This window comes from Miscanthus floridulus, chromosome 17, assembly GCF_019320115.1.
Source record: "Miscanthus floridulus cultivar M001 chromosome 17, ASM1932011v1, whole genome shotgun sequence".
NCBI classification, from domain to species: domain Eukaryota; kingdom Viridiplantae; phylum Streptophyta; class Magnoliopsida; order Poales; family Poaceae; genus Miscanthus; species Miscanthus floridulus.
In genome coordinates, this window is record NC_089596.1 from 22326594 (window position 1) to 22334891 (window position 8298).

Here is an 8298-nt window from a genome sequence, read left to right on the forward strand (position 1 = left end):
ACGCCGTTAAATCCTGAAAAATTCGTTCCCACGGGAAGTCGAAACGCAGACTTAAGATGCTACCGAGACTCTTATAACTATTAGGCTACGTGTGCTTTCGCACTAACATGATTAAGCTAATGACAACGAACTCCACTTAGACTTGCTAGCTTGATGTCACTGAGTAAAAAGAAGAGTACTATCCTACGTTTTCCAATTACATTGCCAAAGAAGAAGGGAACATGGCAAAACATATATTTATTTACATCAATTTATCGGCTAACTTTAGAAAAAAAAAGATTGTTAAATATTTCAAAAACTTACGCGTTCCCATAGTAAGGTTGAGTTTTTGATCTAAACGGCCCAGAACCCACGCTAAAAGGTACCCATCCGCTGGTGCCCTCTTCTGGGCTGCAAATCTCTAGTCCGGCCCATGAGTGACCAGGCTTCAGGCCCATTAGACCAGCCGACCTAAAGGAAGGAGAAGAGAAAGCAGGAGAGCACAACGTTGCAAGGACGCATCGAGGAGACCACCTACGGCCATGGCGAGGAGAAGGCTTCTCGTGCTCGCGTTCCGGCTCCATGGGAGGCCTCAGGCGACGCAACCGTGGCGGCGACCCCCGCCCCGGTTCCTATCCTCAGCGGCGTCCGGCCCCCTCGACCGTCTGAAGTCGCCGCCGTTCGCGCGGCCGGTCGCCAGGAAGCCCGCCTCCTATCCATGGGATCGATTCGGAGGTTAGGGTTTGCTCTCCCACTCCCTCCGTCTTGGTTTAGCTTAAAGGCGTGTTTTTTACAGCTCGAAAAGGTTGGATCAGCGAATTAGTTTAGGCTACTGTGGTGGTAAGAGATACCTATATCATCGGATTGAGGTAGCAATCAGCACTGTTATATGATTGGTCGTGCGCATTTGTTGTGCCAAAATGTTGAGCTGCAGTGGAATTTGATTTGTTGGTGACCTTGTTCTTGTGATGAATCCATTAATGTGTTCTTTGTTTGGGAGAAATGAAAACTGTGTCATGTGCAGGAGGGCAGAAGAGGACCATGTTCATCCAGACGCAGTCGACCCCGAACCCGCAGTCACTCATGTTCTATCCTGGAAAGCCAATTATGGAGGTTGGGAGCTCTGATTTCCCTAATGCTCGCACTGCGATGACATCCCCTTTGGCTAAGGCGCTGTTTGCTATTGATGGTACATTTATGCCTCCCCCCCCTGTCGCCTGTTGCATTCATTTTCATTTCCATTTGTGCCTTTGCTCTTGTAGTTCTACAAGCTTTATATTCATTTAGTTACTCTTAAGTGTCCTACTGGTGACATGTGCCAGTTCTTGAAAGAACGGTCGGGTTATAGGAATGAGCTGTTTACTTTCATAACTTGGTGCCAATAACAGTTTCTGATGCTAAACAATAGGGTTATCTCTATTTTTGGTCACTTCACTAATTTTCCTTCTCACTTCTCAGTTTGTTTTATTGTATCATTACCTGCAGACAATTAGTTTAGCTCCAACAAAAACTTTGTCTTCATAGCTGAAGAAGAGATGCTAAAGTTACCATTCTAAGCCCTTCTGTTACTTAATAGATTCCATAGAGAAATTTAGTGAAGTGAAGTGGGACAAAAGACCAGTATTGATGGCAGCATGGGGATGGGTGAAGTAGTAGTGTCGAACATGATATAAGAAAGAGCACAATTTTGGAAGACATATTGAGCTGCTGGTTAGATTGGGTTTTCTTGCATTAAGTATCAGCCTTTTACTGAAGTGTTAACTCTTTTGACACAACATTGGAATCTGTATGCAGGAGTAACCAGGGTATTCTTTGGATCTGATTTTGTAACTGTTACAAAATCAGAAGAAACTTCTTGGGATTACCTCAAGCCTGAGGTTTTTGCTGCGATAATGGATTTTTACTCATCTGGACAACCACTTTTTCTGGACTCAAATGCTGCAGCTTCTATGGACACAGCAATTCATGAGGTATCTCAACTAGTTTCTGTAAACTATCCGTCCAGCATTTATTTTCCTTGTCTTGCTTTTCTGAACTTCCCTGTCTACTCTGGCATTTTATTATCACAAGACCTGAAACCATATGCTTTATATTGTAACAGAGAAAACCTATAGGGATAGTTTCTTGGATGTTCTAACTTCTAATAACATTGCAAATGGGGCAATCGGTTGTCTATTGAGGCAGCATGTAAAGTGTACAGTACTGTACTGGGTCTAGGCAAGATATGGTAGGGATGCCCACACATGCCATATTCAATAGTAAATATCTGCGAAAGTATGTATGATCCATACATGGAAAAATATAGATTAGGAGCACAATAAAATGGAACTCATTTATGCCATGATTGAAGTTGCTTAACTTTGCTTCATTTTGAATATGAGGATTAAATCCTGTATGCCTGTCACCGATAGGTAGGTGTAAAATGGAATTGTGGCTATTATATGACTTGTTTTTGTAGGAATTGCTTAAATGATTCTTGAATGTGTTGATTCAGTCCTGTATGTGCACCAGTTGGTAGAAATAATAGGATTGCAATGATCATCAACTCATATGAAGATGTGACCTCTTATGATGAGACAGAGAGTGATACTATGGACTCTTTGCACTACATTGCCTCAGAATCTAATTCTAGTAATCTATAATGGAGCTATACTGGTACCTAGGTTACCAAAAAAAAAAAGTTTTGAGACCCTGAATCCTCTTATTATACTAAGAGTCCATGATGTTACCTAGCACTGACAACATACATTTCAAAATCAGTATATGTTATGTTGGCTATTATTTGCCTTGTGACACTGAATCTTTCTTGCACTGTTTCCTCCTAGGATGATTCAGAAATAGTTGCCATGATAAAAGAATTGTTGGAGACTCGTATTCGACCAGCTGTTCAAGATGATGGTGGTGACATTGAATACGAGGATTTGATCCGTGAGTCTTTCCCTCCTCCCCTCACGTGTGGTCTGCTACTAAGAATTTGGTTTCCTTGTCTCACTAGAACACTATCCTTTCAGAGAAAACGGGATAGTTAAGCTTAAAATGCAAGGTGCCTGCAGCGGCTGTCCAAGTTCATCAGTCACATTGAAGTCTGGGATAGAAAACATGTTTATGCACTATGTGCCTGAGGTGATGTGAAGTGATTATTCTGTTCTTTGCTGCTGTTCCATAATGCTCGTGGCTCAAAAAATGTTCTCTATTTGATAACTAGAATGTGAAGTGATTTATTCTGTTCTTGCTGCTGTTCCTTCATGCTCGTGGCTCAAAAAATGTTCTCTGTTTGATAACTAGAATGTGAAGTGATTTATTATGTTCTTCCTGCTGTTCCTTAATGCATGTGGCTCAAAAAGTGTTCTCTATTTGACAACTAGAATGGTTGTCATTTGGTCACATTCAGGAAATTAGTTCCTATTGCATTTGTTCCTTATGATGGGTTTTCCTTAATTATCCATTGATCCATCTATTCCCATTGGCAATTCTCAAGACTTCAACTATGCTAATTTGTCATAATACTTCTATAATTAACAGGTGAAAGGAGTAGAGCAGGAGTTTGATGGTGATGAGGAAGCTGAACTGGCTGGATAGATGGAGTGAGAGTTCTTACAGGTTTTGAGGGTCAACACAGCCTCTTCAAAAGTTATAGCAACTTTGCACTTATGATGTTTCCCGGTATTTCTACATCCGAAAAGGTTATCCATATGTTTGCCTTTTGAGAGACCAAGAATGGCCTGAGCATTTTACTATGATTAGCAGCCAGCACCGATCCTGACGTATGCAGGAGGCAGGCTATGATAGATAGCAGAGGCATCAATAGTCTGAGCCAACATCAGTTGCACTTGCACTAGGATCCGAATAAAGTGGCACAGTGATTGCTGTTTTATTTTTGTTGAATTTCTGTATATATCTGAGTATGTCTAATTAAATACGAAGCTATCAAATTTTGCATGAAAAATACTTCACGGGGTTATTTTTGCTTATGCCTGATGATATTCCTATCATCAATCTGCTGTGTATCATTTATATTGCTTCTACGGTGGTTTGAAATATTCCAATTATAATTTTCTAATTCGGTTGGTCATTTAAGATGCCAGAAACTTTGTTTTTTTTTTCTGTTGGTGTGGCAGAAGTGGGCCTGTTTGGCTGCGGCTGCAGCCGCTTTTTCTACGGTAATTGTGAGTGCAGCAGAAGCGGCTGCGGCAGCTCTGTTTGCCACATAAAACAAGGTGAAAAAACTTTTTTGCATCTGAATGGGACGCATAGATCATTATATCCACTTCGATCTTTTATTAAACATCAAGAAGGGCGATGCCTGCTTTTGATCACCCATCCTCAATCAAGGAGTAATAACAAAGAACATACATGGGAATTAATCAAGGGGGATAAAACACATACAGTGGCAATGAAAGAAGAAAAAATGTATAGGGAAAAATAATGGAGAGACATGGGAGTGAGGCAAAAGGGCCTCTTATACATTGTTAATCACAATTAAAGAGGCCTATCAACAACAACAGAGACAAGGACCACCATCTATCTTACCATGTAGGGCAAACAAGCCTTCCCAAGTCAACTTCACTTTCGGGTTCGAACATGACACGACACAACACAGCAAGATCATTAGACCTGCAGCAGCACAAGAGGTGGGTGAATCCAAAAATCAAATCCAGGCCTTCAACATCAGCTTCATCCTGGAAAGAGGGCCATCTTCTTGAGAATCCAGGAAAGTTACATGGTTGGCTTGGAACCACTGGGTGGTCTGTTTGTGTTTCTTCTGTGTCCTGTATATGTACACAACAATTGAGCAGAGCAGCCTCTCTGGGTTGGGTGTGCTGAGATCCTGCTAGCCATGTAGCAGCGTGGATCTGGATGAGGAGGACAAGGCCATGAGCAGGATTGCGGCCATCCTCCACTCCCCATCAGGACCCTCCGTTTCTTTCACCACTTGGAGGTTGCTACTTTTGTTGTTGTCTTTGACGACTGCACTTGTTGCTGGACTGTGATCTTGATGTTGCTGTTGGCTGTTGCTGTGGCTGTGGTGGCTGCGGCTGGGTTTTGTTGTGGTTTCTTGGTGGTGTCAAGACCAAGTTGTTGCCTCCGCTTCTTCCTGTACCGGATCCCGCACGCATTGCAAAGCGACTGCAACCAGATCAAATTAAGAAGATTGCTTAATGCTCATCCAAAACATCAAGTACCATAAAGATCATTTCACACTATGATGATATATTCTCTCCTCTATTAATATATTTGCCTGGCAGGTCCTGCAAGCAGTTTTTCGAAGGAGAAAAAAAACAGTATGATGATATATTGGCATACATCCGCGATCACTAGCTAGTACTAACTCATAATTTTTTTTTCTAAATTTTTGTGTGCTGATTGCTTGCTCTGTTGATGATGGTACTGGATAGGAACACACTAGCTAGTACTAGTCATCATTTTTTTTTCTAAATTGTTTTGTGCTGTTTGCTTGCTGTGTTGATAATGGTACTGGATAGGAACAAGAGATGTCAGTTATGTATATGGGATGCCCCTAAGGGGCTAAACAATTGGCTGGAGCAATATATACATAAACAAATGAGATTAGGAACTAGAAGAACGGTATCAGGGAAGCTAGCTTGCATTGGCTTCCCCCATTTTTTTAAGCGTTCACACACATAGCCGATAGCGGGAATTAGCTGGGGGTGGGAGGTTAGCACCGTTGCTTTGCTTGGAACAGCTCACCTAACCACCCAAACCCAAGCGGAATCAATCAAAGCGGCGGCTAGAGATTCTGAGCCCTCCCTTTTCTCATGCGAGGGCGGCGGCTAGCTAGGCTAATCGATGGAGCCATGATTGGAAGGAATAATCATTCACCGTATCATCATCATCTGATCTCGCCAGCCAGTCTCCTAAATCCAAATTAGTACCTAGCTAGATCATCAACTTGCTATATATGTGATGTGATGTGATCATCCCCTTTTAATTACTGTGCAATCCACACCAAGAAGAGGTGATCGGCCGCGATCAACTGCTCTGATCACTCCATAGCTCTGATCGAGAGCTCCGATCGCCTCCAGGCAGCACAACAAGGAACAGAGAGAGCAGCGCTAGCTTACCCTGGGCCCCGTCGGCCCGCCGCGCCACATGGGCGTCGCGGTGGTGTGGCACTCGACGCAGCACGGTCTCCCGGCCTCCGCCGCCGGCGCCGGCGCGATCCCGATCACCTGAAGGAGCGAGACCAGGCAGCCAAGGAGATCATCATCAGAGGCAAAAGTACAAAAAAAAATGCTTCCTCTTCTCTTTGGCATATACTTGTAAAAGAAACAGAGGATAGGAGAGGATGAAGAGCTGTTGATCAGGACGGACGAGAGGAGGGGCACAAACCTTGTGATGCTCGGGCGGAATCCATCATCTCTGACCGACCGATCGATCCTGCTGGGTGTGTCGATCTCGTCGAGACGGCTCCTTGCGTGCTGGCCTCGATCGCTCTGTTTCTTGGAGAGTACGTGAGCTGTGTGGAGAGGGAGAGGGAGAGGGAGAGAGAGAGAGGGGCCAGAGGGGCGTGGAGCAGTGGAGGGTTGGGGGAGAATGGAAGAGTGATGACGATGGTGGAGGGAGACGAGAGACGAGACGAGTCCCAGCGGCAGCGGCACGAGTGGTGGAAGCAGCCACGCCACAACGACGTACATAAGGGGCGTAGATGGAGAGAGAGAGGTATGGGCTGCGCTGTGGGCCCCACACCACGCATCCGGGCCGGTGATCCTAGGCTCGAGAGTCCTCATCTCATCCGATCTTCTGATCACTAGCCTCGGTCCCAACACTTAAACCACAACAACCCCTAGTTGGAGTAATAATCTTTTTCTTCTTACTAGTGTGTAAAATTATATGTTTAGAGATTCCGTTATTAGTTAGGTATAATAGTTAAAAAGCTACTAATTATTAATATAAGGGTTACTTAAACCATATATGTCGAATAATATGTGGGGGGAGGCCTGAAGCTCGTGGTTTACCCTACGACGAATGTATTATGATCGGCCCGTTCGCTTCGCTGAAAAAACGAGCCGAAACACTGTTCCGACTGATTTGCTGTGAGAGAAAAACACTGTTTCGACTAAAAAAACAAGTTGAAAAAAACTGATTATAAGAGAAGCGAAGAGAGCCATTCACTAATGAATTTATTGTTAGCACCTCCGGTTGCTAAAGGTTAGCAGGTCTATTTGATCCCTACTTGCTAATTGTAGCCGATAACTAGTAAGTTGTACCCCCAACACCGAAACGAGTCCTGGTTACGCTAAATTACGTCTTATTTACCCTTATGGATAGTGGATACCTAGGGCCTGTTCGGCAAGGCTCTGTCTCCTCCAAACATAGCTTCAGCTCTGGCTCCTATAAAAAAAGTGGTTTCTCTGAAGGAGCTAAAGCCGTTCAGGAAAAACATTTGGCAAAACGGCTCCTTAAAGATGGTAAATGTCTATAATGGCCCCCTTAGGCTTGCTGAATCTTGGCTGAAACTGACTGAAAAACATTGTTCGGCTGAATTGTTGTGAGAGAGAAACATTATTCCGGCTGAAAAAAATAAGCCGAACAAACCGAATATGGGGTAAGCCGAACAGGACCAATATCCCACTTATTATTTTACTACGGCGCAGGTCTAGTTAAACCCAACCTAGAAAATTTGGTTTTACCTTTTGCATTGGGAACCCGGGTCTATTTCTAAGGCAGTGTTCGGCTGAGAAAACAGCCGGCTTGTTCGGCTTCTTTTTTCACCCGGAGCAGTATTTTTCTCTCACGATATTCCAGCATGAACAGTGAAAATTTTTATCCCAGCCGAACACTGCCTAAATTATCGGAGCCATCATTTACTTTTTCTCTCTCTTGTATTTTTGTTGTTCCCTTTCTCGTATTCTTGCTAGCGGCTCCTCTTTCTTTACGTACAGGCACAACATGCGCACGTAGGGAAAACGAATGCACACTCGAACCAACGATGGAGGACCACCATCCTACTGTGTCTTTTCGCGCCTTGACAAAGGAGCCAGGAGAAGCTCGTTTTCGTGGCTCCGTTGGCGCAGTAGAAAAATGGCTCCGCCTCCTTTGGGCTTCGCCGGCGGAGCTGTTCTTCCGGTTATTACCGTTTGGCAGGGCTTCGGCAGGAGCGGGAGCCCGAACAGCCCGCAGAGCCCTGCCCAACGGCCCCTTAGTTCCAACAAAATACACGTACCAAGTGGCCCACCGCCCACTTCACACATTCTAGAGGGCATTTTGAACCCACGGTGGTCACATAGCGAAACCACTACACACACATGAAACACGATAGGGTGTAAGTGTCTTCCTTATCCATCAGCTACCAATTTC

General features: G+C 44.2%; 2 pseudogenes; one reads left to right on the top strand and one right to left on the bottom strand.

The window, feature by feature from the left end:
* Window positions 1-485: 485 nt before the first annotated feature.
* On the top strand, window positions 486-3938 carry LOC136517960 (nifU-like protein 4, mitochondrial; annotated as a pseudogene).
* An 872-nt stretch (window positions 3939-4810) lies between these two features.
* On the bottom strand, window positions 4811-7640 carry LOC136515403 (GATA transcription factor 16-like; annotated as a pseudogene).
* Window positions 7641-8298: the final 658 nt, after the last annotated feature.